This window comes from Arachis hypogaea, chromosome 7 (assembly GCF_003086295.3).
Source record: "Arachis hypogaea cultivar Tifrunner chromosome 7, arahy.Tifrunner.gnm2.J5K5, whole genome shotgun sequence".
Classification (NCBI taxonomy): domain Eukaryota; kingdom Viridiplantae; phylum Streptophyta; class Magnoliopsida; order Fabales; family Fabaceae; genus Arachis; species Arachis hypogaea.
In genome coordinates, this window is record NC_092042.1 from 72,094,339 (window position 1) to 72,111,376 (window position 17,038).

Below are 17,038 nucleotides of genomic sequence, written 5' to 3' on the forward strand. Positions count from 1 at the left end.
AATCCTGAATTGTTTTTCATAAGATGCATAGGCTTGGTTGTGATTCTTCCAAATCCCTTGGCATTATCTATTTTTCTGTGAGTTGAATATAATCAAACGATCGTGAATAAGTTGAATCTCCATCTAGATTTAATTTAGGGGATTGAGCTGTGTTGAATTTTTTGTTGAATATTTTCTTTTGTTATTTAACTTTTGAGTTTGTAGTTTCACAAGATCATAAGAGTTTGGTCAATGACATTTTATATAATGCTTTAAATTTAGAAAATATTTGAAGGTTTATATTAGACTATATAATTATGTCTTAGGTTGTATATTTATAATTTATTTATTATTTCATTATAAAACAATTTTTTCGGTTAAATTACGATTGAACCAATAAACTAATAAACTAATGACTAAAACGGTTTGATGATCGGTTTAATTTTCAAAACCTTGCGAATACCACTCCCTTCGGACTACCTGTAAAACATAGCCCTTATCGATTCACACCTAGATCACTTTTGAAACTTTTTTATTTTTAAATAAATAAGAGTACTGGTGCACGAAATTGTGATCACTACTTTTCAAAACTTCAAATAATCCCTAGTAATGGCCCCAAAAACTTGGTGCTCACTACCATGGCATAAACACAACTTCGCACAACTAACCAGCAAGTGTACTGGGTCGTCCAAGTAATAAACCTTACGCGAGTAAGGGTCGATCCCACAGAGATTGTTGGTATGAAGCAAGCTATGGTCACCTTGTAAATCTTAGTCAGGCAAACTCAAATGGGTATAGTGATAAACGCATAAAACATAGAGATAAAGATAGAGATACTTATGTAATTCATTGGTAGGAACTTCAGATAAGCATATGAAGATGCCTTCCCTTCCGTCTCTCTGCTTTCCTACTGTCTTCATCCAATCCTTCTTCCTCCTTTCCATGGCAAGCTTAAGCAAGGGTTTCACCGTTGTCAGTGGCTACCTCCCATCCTCTCAGTGGAAATGTTCAACGCACCCTGTCACGGCACGGCTATCCATCTGTCGGTTCTCGATCAGGCCGGAATAGAATCCAGTGATTCTTTTGCGTCTGTCACTAACGCCCCGCCCTCAGGAGTTTGAAGCACGTCACAGTCATTCAATCATTGAATCCTACTCAGAATACCACAGACAAGGTTAGACCTTCCGGATTCTCTTGAATGCCGCCATCAGTTCTAGCCTATACCACGAAGACTCTGATCTCACGGAATGGCTGGCTCGGTTGTCAGGCGAGCACTCGGTTGTCAGGCGATCAACCATGCATCGTGTATCAGGAATCCAAGAGATATTCACCCAATCGAAGGTAGAACGGAGGTGGTTGTCAGTCACACGTTCATAGGTGAGAATGATGATGAGTGTCACGGATCATCACATTCATCAAGTTGAAGAACAAGTGATATCTTAGAACAAGAACAAGCGGAATTGAATAGAAGAACAGTAGTAATTACATTAATACTCGAGGTACAGCAGAGCTCCACACCTTAATCTATGGTGTGTAGAAACTCCACCGTTGAAAATACATAAGAACAAGGTCTAGGCACGGCCGAATGGCCAGCCTCCCAATGATCTAAGATAGCATCAAAACAAAGATAACTACCAAGATATCTCAATACAATAGTAAAAGGTCCTACTTATAGAAAACTAGTAGTCTAGGGTGTACAAAGATGAGTAAATGACATAAAAATCCACTTCCGGGCCCACTTGGTGTGTGCTTGGGCTGAGCAATGAAGCATTTTCGTGTAGAGACTCCTTCTGGAGTTAAACGCCAGCTTTAGTGCCAGTTTGGGCGTTTAACTCCCATTTTGGTGCCAATTCCGGCGTTTAACGCTGGAATTTCTGAGGGTGACTTTGAACGCCGGTTTGGGCCGTCAAATCTTGGGCAAAGTATGGACTATCATATATTGCTGGAAAGCCCAGGATGTCTACTTTCCAACGCCGTTGAGAGCGCGCCAATTGGGCTTCTGTAGCTCCAAAAAATCCGCTTTGAGTGCAGGGAGGTCAGAATCCAACAGCATCTGCAGTCCTTTTTAGTCTCTGAATCAGATTTTTGCTCAGGTCCCTCAATTTCAGCCAGAAAACCTGAAATCACAGAAAAACACACAAACTCATAGTAAAGTCCAGAAAAGTGAATTTTAACTAAAAACTAATAAAAATATACTAAAAACTAACTAGATCATACTAAAAACATACTAAAAACAATGCCAAAAAGCGTACAAATTATCCGCTCATCACAACACCAAACTTAAATTGTTGCTTGTCCTCAAGCAACTGAAAATCAAATAAGATAAAAAGAAGAGAATATGCAATGAATTCCAAAAACATCTATGAAGATCAGTATTAATTAGATGAGCGGGGCTTTTAGCTTTTTGCCTCTGAACAATTTTGGCATCTCACTCTATCCTTTGAAATTCAGAATGGTTGGCTTCTTTAGGAACTCAGAATCCAGATAGTGTTATTGATTCTCCTAGTTAAGTATGATGATTCTTGAACATAGCTACTTTATTGAGTCTTGGCCGTGGCCCAAAGCACTCTGTCTTCCAGTATTACCACCGGATACATACATGCCACAGACACATAATTGGGTGAACCTTTTCAGATTGTGACTCAGCTTTGCTAGAGTCCCCAATTAGAGGTGTCCAGGGTTCTTAAGCACACTCTTTTTGCCTTGGATCACAACTTTATTTCTTTCTTTTTCTTTTTCTTCTTCTTTTTTCGAAATTTTTTTTTCGAAATTTTTTTTCTTTTTTTTTCATTGCTTTTTCTTGCTTCAAGAATCATTTTAATGATTTTTCAGATCCTCAGTAACATGTCTCCTTTTTCATCATTCTTTCAAGAGCCAACATTCATGAACCACAAATTCAAAAGACATATGCACTGTTTAAGCATACATTCAGAAAACACAAGTATTGCCACCACATCAAAATAATCAAACTGTTATAAAATTCAAAATTCATGCAATTCTTCTCTTTTTCAATTAAGAACATTTTTCATTCAAGAAAGGTGATGGATTCATAGGACATTCATAACTTTAAGGCATAGACACTAAGACACTAATGATCACAAGACACAAACATAGATAAACATAAGCACTAAAATTCGAAAAACAGGAAAATAAAGAACAAGGAAAATCAAGGAACGGGTCCACCTTAGTAATGGCGGCTCTTTCTTCCTCTTGAAGATCCTATGGAGTGCTTGAGCTCCTCAATATCTCTTCCTTGTCTTTGTTGCTCCTCTCTCATGATTCTTTGATATTCTCTAATTTCATGGAGGATAATGGAGTGTTCTTGGTGCTCCACCCTTAGTTGTCCCATGTTGGAACTCAATTCTCCTAGGGAGGTGTTGATTTGCTCCCAATAGTTTTGTGGAGGAAAGTGCATCCCTTGAGGTATCTCAGGGATCTCATGATGAGTGGGGTCTCTTGTGTGCTCCATCCTCTTCTTAGTGATGGGCTTGTCCTCATCAATAGGGATGTCTCCCTCTATGTCAACTCCAACTGAATAACAGAGGTGACAAATGAGATGAGGGAAGGCTAACCTTGCCAAGGTAGAGGACTTGTCCGCCACCTTATAAAGCTCTTGGGATATAACCTCATGAACTTCTATTTCTTCTCCAATCATGATGCTATGAATCATGATAGCCCGTTCTATGGTAACTTCGGACCGGTTGCTAGTGGGGATGATTGAGCGTTGGATAAACTCCAACCATCCTCTAGCCACGGGTTTGAGGTCATGCCTTCTTAATTGAACCGGCTTCCCTCTTGAATCTCTCTTCCATTGGGCGCCCTCTTCACATATGACTGTGAGGACTTGGTCCAACCTTTGATCAAAGTTGACCCTTCTAGTGTAAGGGTGTTCATCTCCTTGCATCATGGGCAAATTGAATGCCAACCTTACACTTTCCGGACTAAAATCCAAGTATTTCCCCCGAACCATAGTAAGATAATTCTTTGGATCCGGGTTCACACTTTGATCATGGTTCTTGGTGATCCATGCATTGGCATAGAACTCTTGAACCATCAAGATTCCGACTTGTTGAATGGGGTTGGTAAGAACTTCCCAACCTCTTCTTCGGATCTCATGTCGGATCTCCAGATATTCACTCTTTTTGAGTGAAAAAGGGACCTCGGGGATCACCTTCTTCAAGGCCACAACTTCATAGAAGTGGTCTTGATGCACCCTTGAGATGAATCTCTCCATCTCCCATGACTCGGAGGTGGAAGCTTTTGCCTTCCCTTTCCTCTTTCTAGAGGTTTCTCCGGCCTTGGATGCCATAAATGGTTATGGAAAAACAAAAAGCAATGCTTTTACCACACCAAACTTAAAATGTTTGCTCGTCCTCGAGCAAAAGAAGAAAGAATAGAGTAGAAGAAGAAGAAATGAGGGGAAAGGGAATGGCTTTTGTGTTCGGCCAAGAAGGGGAGAATTGGTGTGTATGTTGTGTGAAAATGAAGGAGTGAAGGAGGGTATATATAGGAGAGGGGGAAGGGAGGGTTCGGTCATGTATGGGTGGGTTTGGGTGGGAAAGTGGTTTGAATTTGAATGGTGAGGTAGGTGGGGTTTTATGAAGGATGGATGTGAGTGGTGAAGAGAAAGAAGGGATTTGATAGGTGAAGGGTTTTTGGGGAAGAGGTGTTGAGGTGATTGGTGAATGGGTGAAGAAGAGAGAGAGTGGTGGGGTAGGTGGGGATCCTGTGGGGTCCACAGATCCTGAGGTGTCAAGGAAAAGTCATCCCTGCACCAAATGGCAAGCAAAATCTCGTTTTGTGCCAATTCTGGCGTTAAACGCCGGGCTGGTGCCCATTTCTGGCGTTTAACGCCAGCTCCTTGCCCTTTTCTGGCGTTTAACGCCAGTCTGGTGCCCCTTTCTGGCGTTAAACGCCCAGAATGGTGCCAGACTGGGCGTTAAACGCCCAACAGGTAGCCTCACTGGCGTTTAAACGCCAGTGGGTTCTTCCTCCAGGGTGTGCTGTTTTTCCTTCTGTTTTTCATTCTGTTTTTGCTTTTTTTTATTGATTTTGTGACTTCTTATGATCATCAACCTACAAAAAATATAAAATAACAAAAGAAAATAGTTAATTATAAAACATTGGGTTGCCTCCCAACAAGCGCTTCTTTAATGTCATTAGCTTGACAGAGGACTCTCATGGAGCCTCAGAAATGCTCAGAGCTATGTTGGGACCTCCCAACACCAAACTTAGAGTTTGAATGTGGGGGTTCAACACCAAACTTAGAGTTTGGTTGTGGCCTCCCAACACCAAACTTAGAGTTTGACTGTGGGGGCTCTGTTTGGCTCTGTTTTGAGAGAAGCTCTTCATGCTTCCTCTCCATGATGACAGAGGGATATCCTTGAGCCTTAAACATCAAGGATTCTTCACTCACTTGAATGATCAACTCTCCTCTATCAACATCAATCACAGTCCTTGCTGTGGCTAGGAAGGGTCTGCCAAGGATGATGGATTCATCCATGCACTTCCCAGTCTCTAGGACTATGAAATCAGTAGGGATGTAATGATCTTCAACTTTAACCAGAAAATCCTCTACAAGTCCATGGGCTTGTTTTCTTGAATTGTCTGCCATCTCTAGTGAGATTTTTGCAGCTTGCACCTCAGAGATCCCTAACTTCTCCATTACAGAGAGAGGCATGAGGTTTACACTTGACCCTAAGTCACACAAGGCCTTCTTGAAGGTCATGGTGCCTATGGTACAAGGTATTAAAAACTTCCCAGGATCCTGTCTCTTTTGAGGCAGTTTCTGCCTAGACAAGTCATCCAGTTCTTTGGTGAGCAAAGGGGGATTCATCCTCCCAAGTCTCATTTCCAAATAACTTGTCATTCAGCTTCATGATTGCTCCAAGGTATTTAGCAACTTGCTCTTCAGTGACATACTCATCCTCTTCAGAGGAAGAATACTCATCAGAGCTCATGAATGGCAGAAGTAAGTCCAATGGAATCTCTATGGTCTCATTTTGAGCCTCAGATTCCCATGGTTCCTCATTGGGGAACTCATTGGAGGTCAGTGGACGTCCATTGAGGTCTTCCCCAGTGGTGTTCACTGCCTCTTCTTCCTCCCAAAATTCGGCCATGCTGATGGCCTTGCACTCTCCTTTTGGATTTTCTTCTGTATTGCTTGGGAGAGTACTAGGAGGGAGTTCAGTAATTTTCTTGCTCAGCTGACCCACTTGTGCCTCCAAATTTCTAATGGAGGATCTTGTTTCAGTCATGAAACTTTGAGTGGTTTTGATTAGATCAGAGACCATGGTTGCTAAGTCAGAGTTATTCTGCTTAGAACTCTCTGTCTGTTGCTGAGAAGATGATGGAAAAGGCTTGCTATTGCTAAACCTGTTTCTTCCACCATTATTATTGTTGAAACCTTGTTGGGGTCTCTGTTGATCCTTCCATGAAAAATTTGGATTATTTCTCCATGAAGGATTATAGGTGTTTCCATAGGGTTCTCCCATGTAATTCACCTCTTCCATTGAAGGGTTCTCAGGATCATAGGCTTCTTCCTCAGATGAAGCCTCCTTAGTACTGCTTGGTGCATTTTGCATTCCAGACAGACTTTGAGAAATTATATTGACTTGTTGAGTCAATATTTTATTCTGAGCCAATATGGCATTCAGAGTGTCAATCTTAAGAACTCCTTTCTTCTGACTAGTCCCATTGTTCACAGGATTTCTTTCAGAAGTGTACATGAATTGGTTATTTGCAACCATTTCAATCAGTTCTTGAGCTTCAGTAGGCGTCTTCTTCAGGTGAAGAGATCCTCCTGCAGAGCTATCCAAAGACATCTTGGATAGTTCAGAGAGACCATCATAGAAAATACCTATGATGCTCCATTCAGAAAGCATATCAGAAGGACACTTTCTGATTAATTGTTTGTATCTTTCCCAGGCTTCATAGAGGGATTCTCCTTCCTTTTGTCTGAAGGTTTGGACTTCCACTCTAAGCTTACTCAATTTTTGAGGTGGAAAGAACTTTGCCAAGAAGGCATTGACTAGCTTTTCCCAAGAGTCCAGGCTTTCTTTAGGTTGTGAGTCCAACCATGTCTTAGCTCTGTCTCTTACAGCAAAAGGGAATAGCATAAGGCTGTAGACCTCAGGGTCAACCCCATTAGTCTTGACAGTGTCACAGATTTGCAAGAATTCAGCTAAGAACTGATGAGGATCTTCCAATGGAAGTCCATGGAACTTGCAATTCTGTTGCATTAGAGAAACTAATTGAGGCTTAAGCTCAAAGTTGTTTGCTCCAATGGCAGGGATAGAGATGCTTCTCCCATAGAAGTCGGGAGTAGGTGCAGTAAAGTCACCCAGCACCTTCCTTGCATTGTTGGCATTGTTGTTGTTTTCGGCTGCCATGTGTTCTTCTTCTTTGAAGAATTCGGTTAGGTCCTCTACAGAGAATTGTGCCTTAGCTTCTCTTAGCTTTCTCTTCAAGGTCCTTTCATGTTCAGGATCAGCCTCAACAAGAATGCCTTTGTCTCTGCTCCTGCTCATATGAAAGAGAAGAGAACAAGAAAATGTGGAATCCTCTATGTCACTGTATAGAGATTCCTTTAGGTGTCAGAGGAAAAGAAAAGTAGAAGACAGAAGTAGAAAATTCGAACTTATCAAAGAAGATGGAGTTCGAATTTTGCATTAAGGAATAGTGTTAGTCCATAAATAGAAGGATGTGAGAAGAAGGGAAGTGGTTTTCGAAAATTAAGTAAAAAATTTTGAAAACATTTTGAAAAACACTAATTAATTTTCGAAAACCAAGAGTGGGAAAGAGATCAAGTGATTTTTGAAAAAGATTTTGAAATTAGAAATCAGAAAGATTTGATTGAAAATTATTTTGAAAAAGATGTGGTTAAGAGAATATGATTAGTTTTAAAAATATGTGATTGAGAAGATATGATTTGAAAAACATTTTAAAAAAGATTTGATTTTGAAAATTAGAAACTTGGCTAACAAGAAAAGATATGATTCAAACATTAAACCTTTCTCAACAGAAAAGGCAACATACTTGAAATGTTGAATCAAATCATTAATTGATAGCAAGTATCTTTGAAAAAGGAAAGAAATTGATTTTGAAAACACATGATTGATAAGATATGATTTGAAAAAGATTTGATTTTGAAAAACTTTGAAAACCTGAAAAAAATTGCATTAAAAAACAGAATCTTCCCTCTTGTGCCATCCTGGCGTTAAACGCCCAGAATGGTGCACATTCTGGCGTTTAACGCCCAAAACTATACCTTTTTGGGCGTTAAATGCCCAACCAGGTACCCTGGCTGGCGTTTAAACGCCAGTCTGTCCTTCTTCACTGGGCGTTTTGAACGCCCAGCTTTTTCTGTATAATTCCTCTGCAGCATGTTCTGAATCTTCAATTCTCTGTGTTATTGACTTGAGAAGACACAAATTAAAAATATTTTTGGATTTTTAATAATAAGGAAAAATCAAAATACAACTAAAATCAAATAACAATGCATGCAAGACACCAAACTTAGCAGTTTGTATACTACTAACACTAATGATAATGCATATGAGACACATAAACACTCAAGTCAAGAGAATTCAAAGATTAGAGTAAGAAATCATCAAGAATTATTTGAAGATCCTTAAGACACATGAATGAATGCATGCAATTGACACCAAACTTAAAATGAAACACTAGAATCAAACAAGAAACATACAACATTTTTGGATTTTATGATTTTGTAAATTTTTTTTTTGTTTTTCGAAAATTAAGTGAAAAAAAAGTATCAAAATTCTTAATGAGAATTCCAGGAATTATGCAATGTTTAGTCTAAGGCTCTGGTCCAGGAATTAGACATGGCTTCACAGCCAGCCAAGCTTTCAAAGAAAGCTTCGGTCCAAAACACTAGACATGGCCAAAGGCCAGCCAAGCCTTAGCAGATCATTGCTCCAAAAGCAAGATTGATAGAAATCAACAAGCTCTTGTGATGATAAGTTGAAACCTCGGTCCAATGAAATTAGACATGGCTTCACAGCCAGCCAGATTTCAACAAATCATCATGAAACTCTAGAATTCATCTTCAAGAATTTCGAAAAGAAAAATACCTAATCTAAGCAACAAGATGAACCGTCAGTTGTCCAAACTCAACAATCCCCGGCAACGGCGCCAAAAACTTGGTGCACGAAATTGTGATCACTACTTTTCAAAACTTCAAATAATCCCTAGTAATGGCCCCAAAAACTTGGTGCTCACTACCATGGCATAAACACAACTTCGCACAACTAACCAGCAAGTGTACTGGGTCGTCCAAGTAATAAACCTTACGCGAGTAAGGGTCGATCCCACAGAGATTGTTGGTATGAAGCAAGCTATGGTCACCTTGTAAATCTTAGTCAGGCAAACTCAAATGGGTATAGTGATAAACGCATAAAACATAGAGATAAAGATAGAGATACTTATGTAATTCATTGGTAGGAACTTCAGATAAGCGTATGAAGATGCCTTCCCTTCCGTCTCTCTGCTTTCCTACTGTCTTCATCCAATCCTTCTTCCTCCTTTCCATGGCAAGCTTAAGCAAGGGTTTCACCGTTGTCAGTGGCTACCTCCCATCCTCTCAGTGGAAATGTTCAACGCACCCTGTCACGGCACGGCTATCCATCTGTCGGTTCTCGATCAGGCCGGAATAGAATCCAGTGATTCTTTTGCGTCTGTCACTAACGCCCCGCCCTCAGGAGTTTGAAGCACGTCACAGTCATTCAATCATTGAATCCTACTCAGAATACCACAGACAAGGTTAGACCTTCCGGATTCTCTTGAATGCCGCCATCAGTTCTAGCCTATACCACGAAGACTCTGATCTCACGGAATGGCTGGCTCGGTTGTCAGGCGAGCACTCGGTTGTCAGGCGATCAACCATGCATCGTGTATCAGGAATCCAAGAGATATTCACCCAATCGAAGGTAGAACGGAGGTGGTTGTCAGTCACACGTTCATAGGTGAGAATGATGATGAGTGTCACGGATCATCACATTCATCAAGTTGAAGAACAAGTGATATCTTAGAACAAGAACAAGCGGAATTGAATAGAAGAACAGTAGTAATTACATTAATACTCGAGGTACAGTAGAGCTCCACACCTTAATCTATGGTGTGTAGAAACTCCACCGTTGAAAATACATAAGAACAAGGTCTAGGCATGGCCGAATGGCCAGCCTCCCAATGATCTAAGATAGCATCAAAACAAAGATAACTACCAAGATATCTCAATACAATAGTAAAAGGTCCTACTTATAGAAAACTAGTAGTCTAGGGTGTACAGAGATGAGTAAATGACATAAAAATCCACTTCCGGGCCCACTTGGTGTGTGCTTGGGCTGAGCAATGAAGCATTTTCATGTAGAGACTCCTTCTGGAGTTAAACGCCAGCTTTAGTGCCAGTTTGGGCGTTTAACTCCCATTTTGGTGCCAGTTCCGGCGTTTAACGCTGGAATTTCTAAGGGTGACTTTGAACGCCAGTTTGGGCCATCAAATCTTGGGCAAAGTATGGACTATCATATATTGCTGGAAAGCCCAGGATGTCTACTTTCCAACGCCGTTGAGAGCGCGCCAATTGAACTTCTGTAGCTCCAGAAAATCCGCTTTGAGTGCAGGGAGGTCAGAATCCAACAGCATCTGCAGTCCTTTTTAGTCTCTGAATCAGATTTTTGCTCAGGTCCCTCAATTTCAGCCAGAAAATACCTGAAATCACAGAAAAACACACAAACTCATAGTAAAGTCCAGAAAAGTGAATTTTAACTAAAAACTAATAAAAATATACTAAAAACTAACTAGATCATACTAAAAACATACTAAAAACAATACCAAAAAGCGTACAAATTATCCGCTCATCAAGTACATATTGTTTTATTAATCTTTAGCAAATTGAAAGTGGTTCGATATCAGTTTTTTAAAGTGCATCAAAGGATCTTTTTATCAAGCAAAATAAAAGAAAATATGTAAGATAAACAAAGTAAACTCTGAAAATAAATTGACTGATTTTGAAATGAATTGCATTCAATTTAAGTAAAAGTTGTACATTGCCTTCGATAGGATCGAAGAACTTTGAAATCGAAAAAGTAAAGTGCAGAGCTTTTAAAGGAAAATAAGAAAAGTAAATGTGCTTGAAAGATAAATTTGCAAAGAAAATAAAGCTTACAGAAATATATAAATAAAAAGTAAAGACATGGAAGGAACGCTACAGAAAAATGACTCGAACGCAGACTCAGTAAGTCACAGGGGATTTGAGTGTGCTTGAGTATTTTTTTGAAGCAAAGTTCCAACCTTTTCTTCATCAATATTTTATCTATTTATTGAAGTCGTTGACCAATCAAATTCAAGAGTAACTCCTACCTGCGGTAACTTTTGAATAACTATTCCTGCTCTTTTTGTAAAATGTGGGTAATTGCCAACAATCGATTCCAAATGATCTTGTTCCTTGACTAAGTACATCGACTAACTTCTATCCTTCATTTTCCGACAAAACCCTTCTCGATCCAGCCTCCATTCCTCGAAATTAAAATTCATTGTACTTCGACTATGGTGTCTCCAAAAATTTGAAAGGGTTTCTAACATTATTTTCATTTCTCAAGATAAATTGAAAGAAGTAAAAGAGAGGCTATCCAAAATCGAAGTAGAATCTGTAGAAGCTGAGGCAACCCACCAATCAGTACAAAAGTCTTACAAGAAATTTGAAACCCGTATCATGCAGGCTGCTAATACCCAAGCTTATTTATCAAGGCATGAGGAAGAACTCGAAAAGGAATTGGCCCTAGTTCAAGAAAAACAAGCCATATTGGAAGAACCTTACGCCAAGGCCCAGAAGAAGAAACAAACAATATATCAAAGAACATGATGAAATCGAAGCTTACAACGCCTATAACACAGAAAGAAATCAACTTCTCATGGAACTCGAAGAACTGTTAGCACCTTATTCTCCACAAGTTTAATGTATTCTCCTGAACAGAACTTCTTTTCCTTTATTTGTACTTCTTTTGTTTTTTTTTGTTAAACATCATTTTCCCAACATCGAAATTACTTAAGATATTTACCATTTATTGATTTAACCTCGACACCAGAATTGACATTCTTTATTCGATAAGCATTTTCCGAATATAAATCAATTATCTGAAAAGGACCTTCCCAATTATGGGACTACTTTCCATAAAACTTTGACTTTCATTCCATCAGTAATACTATTTTAAGAACTAATTCACCCACTTGAAAAGATTTTACTTTTACTCGCCGATTGTAAGTTCGAGCAATACTCTCTTTTTGATGAATGAGGTGCTCAAGCGCCAAAATTCGCTCGTTATCCAACTCGTTTAATTTATCAAACATTACATTCCAATAATCTTCAATTGGCGATTCATCCTGCTTCATTATTCTTAGAGTATTGAGATTAATTTCCAAAGGTAGTACTGCATCATGACCATAAACCAATTTATAAGAAGACGTATTAATTGACCCTTTGTGTGAATTTCGATAAGTCTATAACACTTGACTTAAAGTCTCATACCACGTTCGAGGCCTTTGACCAATTTGCTTCTTATTCAATTGATTAAAATCTTATTTGCAGCTTCAACCTGACCATTTGCTTGAGCGTAATACGAAGTTGAGGTCACCATAGTAATATTCCTCAATGCTGCAAAATTTTTGATACGCTGGCCAGTAAACATTGTACCCTGATCAGTGCTCAATGTTTGAGGAATTCCGAATTGATAAATTATGTATTCTTCTATAAAATCGATAATCTCATTCTGACCTGCCTCTACTAAAGGAATACCCTCAACCCATTTTGTAAAGTAGTCAATGGCTTCCAAGATAAACTCATGGTTCTTCGACAATGGAGGATGAATTATCAAATCCAAAGTCTAACCACGAAATGGCCAAGGTTTGATATTCGAATGTAACTCAAAAGTTGGGATTTGTTGTATCACCCCATGTCATTGACACGCTTGACACACTTTTACATAGTCTACGCAATCTTTAATCATAGACGGCCAATATACTTGATCTCGTCGAAGTACCCATTTCATTCTTTCTCTAGCTTGATGAGCATCGCATATGCCTCGATGAACTTCTCCCAGAGCGATATCTTTCTCTAGCTTGATGAGCATCGCATATTCCTCGAAGTACCCATTTTTATATAACTCATTTCCCATCATCACAAAATTTGCCTTTATTTTAACTTTTTGATCGACTCGAACACTTGAATCTTTTAGATATTCTGCAATCAATTTTCTCCAATCATCTATTGTTAAAACTTTCCTCTCCTCTATAGGTACTAGAATTTGACGAATCTTTCCCAATATTTCTAAGGTTTCAGGAAGTATCTTATACTTGGATGCAATTTGTGCTAAATAATTAGTGATTTCATTTCGAATCCTTGGAATATAAACCAAAGATACTTTTTGAAAAGACACCAACAACTCCCATGCTATCGACGAATAGTTTTGTAACTTCTCATTATTACATTTAAATTCCTTCGATAACTGTTTCAACCCCAATTAGGAGTCTCCAAGAATTTGAATATCTGATGCTCCTTTCTCAATCAAATTTTCTAATCCCAATATCAAAGCTTCATACTCAGCGACATTATTTGAACAAGGATATTTTAACTCAAAAAAATTCCGGCAGGACATGTTTTGGAGAAATAATCAAAATCCCAACTCCAGAACCATCCTTATGTTTTGAGCCATTAAAATATAGCTTCCAACAATCAAAAACTACATCTGCAGTGACCTGTTCTTTAACATCCTTAGCCGGAATATATTGCATATCAAACTCTGTCAAAGCTAACATCTATTTGTCCAATCGGCCTCGTAACATTGGAGAGGATAAAATATATTTTATCAAATCCGTTTGAGCGACCACCTTGATAGTCCTTGCAACCATATAACATTTTAGCTTTATACAAGCATAAAAAGAGGCAAATACATATTTTCGATGGAAGAATACCTCGATTCAATATCAGTTAGCACTCTACTCAAGTAATAAATAACCCTTTCATGCTCCTCCTCATCATCTTATGCCATCATGCATTCGATAGTATTTGTAGATGCTGTGATATACAATTTTAAAGGCTCATGAGGATGAACAATTGCCATCACTCGTGCTTTGGACATGTAATTTTTAATCCAATCAAATGTTTTTTGATGTTCCTCTATCCATATATACTGTGACTCGTCTTTGAGTTTAACTAAAGATTCAAAGATATGAGTCCGACCAGAAAGATTTGATATGAATCATCAAAGGTAATTGACCTTCCCAAGGAAAGATTGTGCTTCCTTCTTCTATCTAGGAGGAGGTAAATCCAGGATTGCTTTAGCTTTATTTTGATCAATGACAATCCCTTTCTTATGGACCACGAAACCCAAAAATTTTCCTGCAGACACACCAAATACACACTTCAAAGGATTCATTTTCAATCTCTTTCTACGCATCGTGCTGAATGCCTGCCGTAAATGATCGAGATGTTGGTCCATCAAGTTCGACTTGACCATAACATCATCAATATATACTTCCATAAATTTCTCAATAAATTCATGAAAAATAGTATTTATAGAATGCTGATACATCACACCAATATTTTTTAAACCAAAGGGCATTACCGCCCACTTGTATGTACCTAATGCCCCAGGGCATCGAAAAGAAGTTTTTGATACGTCATCTTTAGCTATAAAGATCTGGTTATACCCCGAATAACCATCCATGAAACTTAAAATTTCATTACCTACTGTAGAATCAATTAACATATCTGTTATGTGCATAAAGTACTAATATTTTGGAGTAGCATTATTAGAATCTCAAAAATCGATACATACTCGCAGATGTCCATTCTTTTTCATCACTAAGACGATGTTCGATACCCAATCAACATAATGGGTAGTTTGAATGATTTTTGCTTTGATCAATCTCTCAATCTCTTCTTTAATTTTTAAATTGATCTTAGGAGCAAAGCGTCAAGGCGCTTGTTTTACTGGCTAAGCGAATGGTTTCAAGGCTAATCGATGTTCTATAAGGGAACGATCGAGACCAGGCATCTCGTGATAATCCCAAGCAAAACAGTCTTTGTATTCAATCAAAAGACTGAGTAACTTTGCTCGAAACTACTCATCAAGATCTTTACAAACATAAATGAGTCAAAACCCAAAGGTTCCAAATCATAAATGCAATCAAAAGACAAATCAACCAACTCATTGGAAGATAAACAAACTTCATTATTAATTGAATCCGTCATTGAATCTTGTTTAGTACAAAGATCATCAGGTACTTCAACAAAGGACTAATCAGCAATGTTATTCTTAGGAATTAAGAGAGAATTAGAACTAGAACTACTCTCAAATTTGATTTTAGGAATCGAATTGGCACTAGAAATGGAATCAATTGAATAAAAATTCCTAAATGATAAGACTTCTTCATACAAATTACTACTACCACAAGAAACACCTTCAACAGAAGTAAAACTTTTCAAATAACTTTCTATGTTTCCTAAATAGTTGGAAACATCCTCACTATCAGCCATGGCAGGATATTTCCGAAGTTAAGAACCAATTACTCCCACCCAGTTAGAGGAAAGTCAAGCTTCGGCTATTGAAGCTTCACATTGAGTCCCTCTAAAGTAAGAAAGCAGCCTTCACAATTGTAGGAAGTGAGCACCCGGTCAACATTGAGAGGTTTTAGTTTTGCATTATATACCCTGAAATCGACATGCAGCTGTTCCACATATAAGCTCGAATCTGCTTTGATCACTTCATATTTTTCTTTATCATTCCAAAGGAGGATACTTTGATGCACAGTCGAAGGTACAGCTCCCACTCCATGGATCTAATCTCTTCCCAATAGGGCATTATAACTTGCCTTTGATGACACCACCACAAAAATAGTGTTCCAATTGGATGATTCAACTTGTACTTGAAGAGTTACTAAACCCTTTGGGGGAGTTGATAGGCGCTATAATCAGTAACTGAAATATTAGTGGGGGACCAAATCATCGATTTTTCTAACTTTTGTCAGCATTCATTCTGGCAACAAACTTAGAGCTACTCCTTCATTGACCAAGACTTGTTAACGGAAATACCACTCATATAAGCAGTGACATGCAGTGGTCGAAGATGAGACTTCTACCTCTCTGTTGGCCTTTGAAAATACCCCAACTCGTCTTCTAATCGAATGAAAGCGAATGCTTCCTTATCCTCTACATCGTAATCTTCATTTGGATTCCCCTCATACTCACCCAAATACTCAGTTGGAATAATCGAGATAGTACTCACCATTTCTTCATCACCTTCTTCAAAGTGTTCTTCGTCAAGATCGACATCCTTTTCTTTACTATCCATGGGGACCACAATACCAGCTTTACCTTTCTCAAACTTTGTTGGCGATGGGATTTCATTAGGAATTGATTCTCCATCAGACGAAAAAAACCACCCAATATTGAACAAAAGGGCCCTTTTGCCTCTATTAGTTAAAGGTTCTCTCTGTCTCATTTGTCGTACATTCCTCCCTCCTCGACTTCCTCTGGCTCGTCCTCGAGGATAAAGATAACGGCCATGGTAGAAACCTCGATGACCCCTCTGAGGATTATGTTTGTATTGTGTATCTCGATTACGGAACTTTTGACAATTCTGAATCCATTGTATTCCCAAAGCCTAAGATCGACTTATTGAAGGAAAGAAACTTCTCTGAGAAACACTAGAACTCTGTCCCTCTTGTCTTCGAGGAGGTTGTCTTTGCCTCACTTAATCTTCTTTATCAGCCAGCTCTTTTTGCATAATTTCTTTTTCAAAAATGGCTGCAGCATCAGTATTGAAAACTACATTACATCAACGACATAAAGATAATTCTCGATCTTTTCATTTTTGCTGCATCGGAAACTCCAACAATCTTTTACTAACACCAGGATACACTGGTCAGAAATTGATTTCGAAATCCCCTAAATCTGTATCAAACTCATAGGAGAAACCAACCGTATTAATCCCAAGAAAGGTCTTTGCAAAATTTGTAGCAGAATCGAAGGGATCAGAATCAA

General features: G+C 38.6%; 1 non-coding gene across 1 annotated transcript; it reads left to right on the forward strand.

The window, feature by feature from the left end:
- Nucleotides 1–6,857: 6,857 nt before the first annotated feature.
- Nucleotides 6,858–6,965, forward strand: LOC112704756 (small nucleolar RNA R71). Its single transcript, XR_003155364.1, has one exon. It is a non-coding gene; the product is annotated as a small nucleolar RNA R71 (small nucleolar RNA).
- Nucleotides 6,966–17,038: the final 10,073 nt, after the last annotated feature.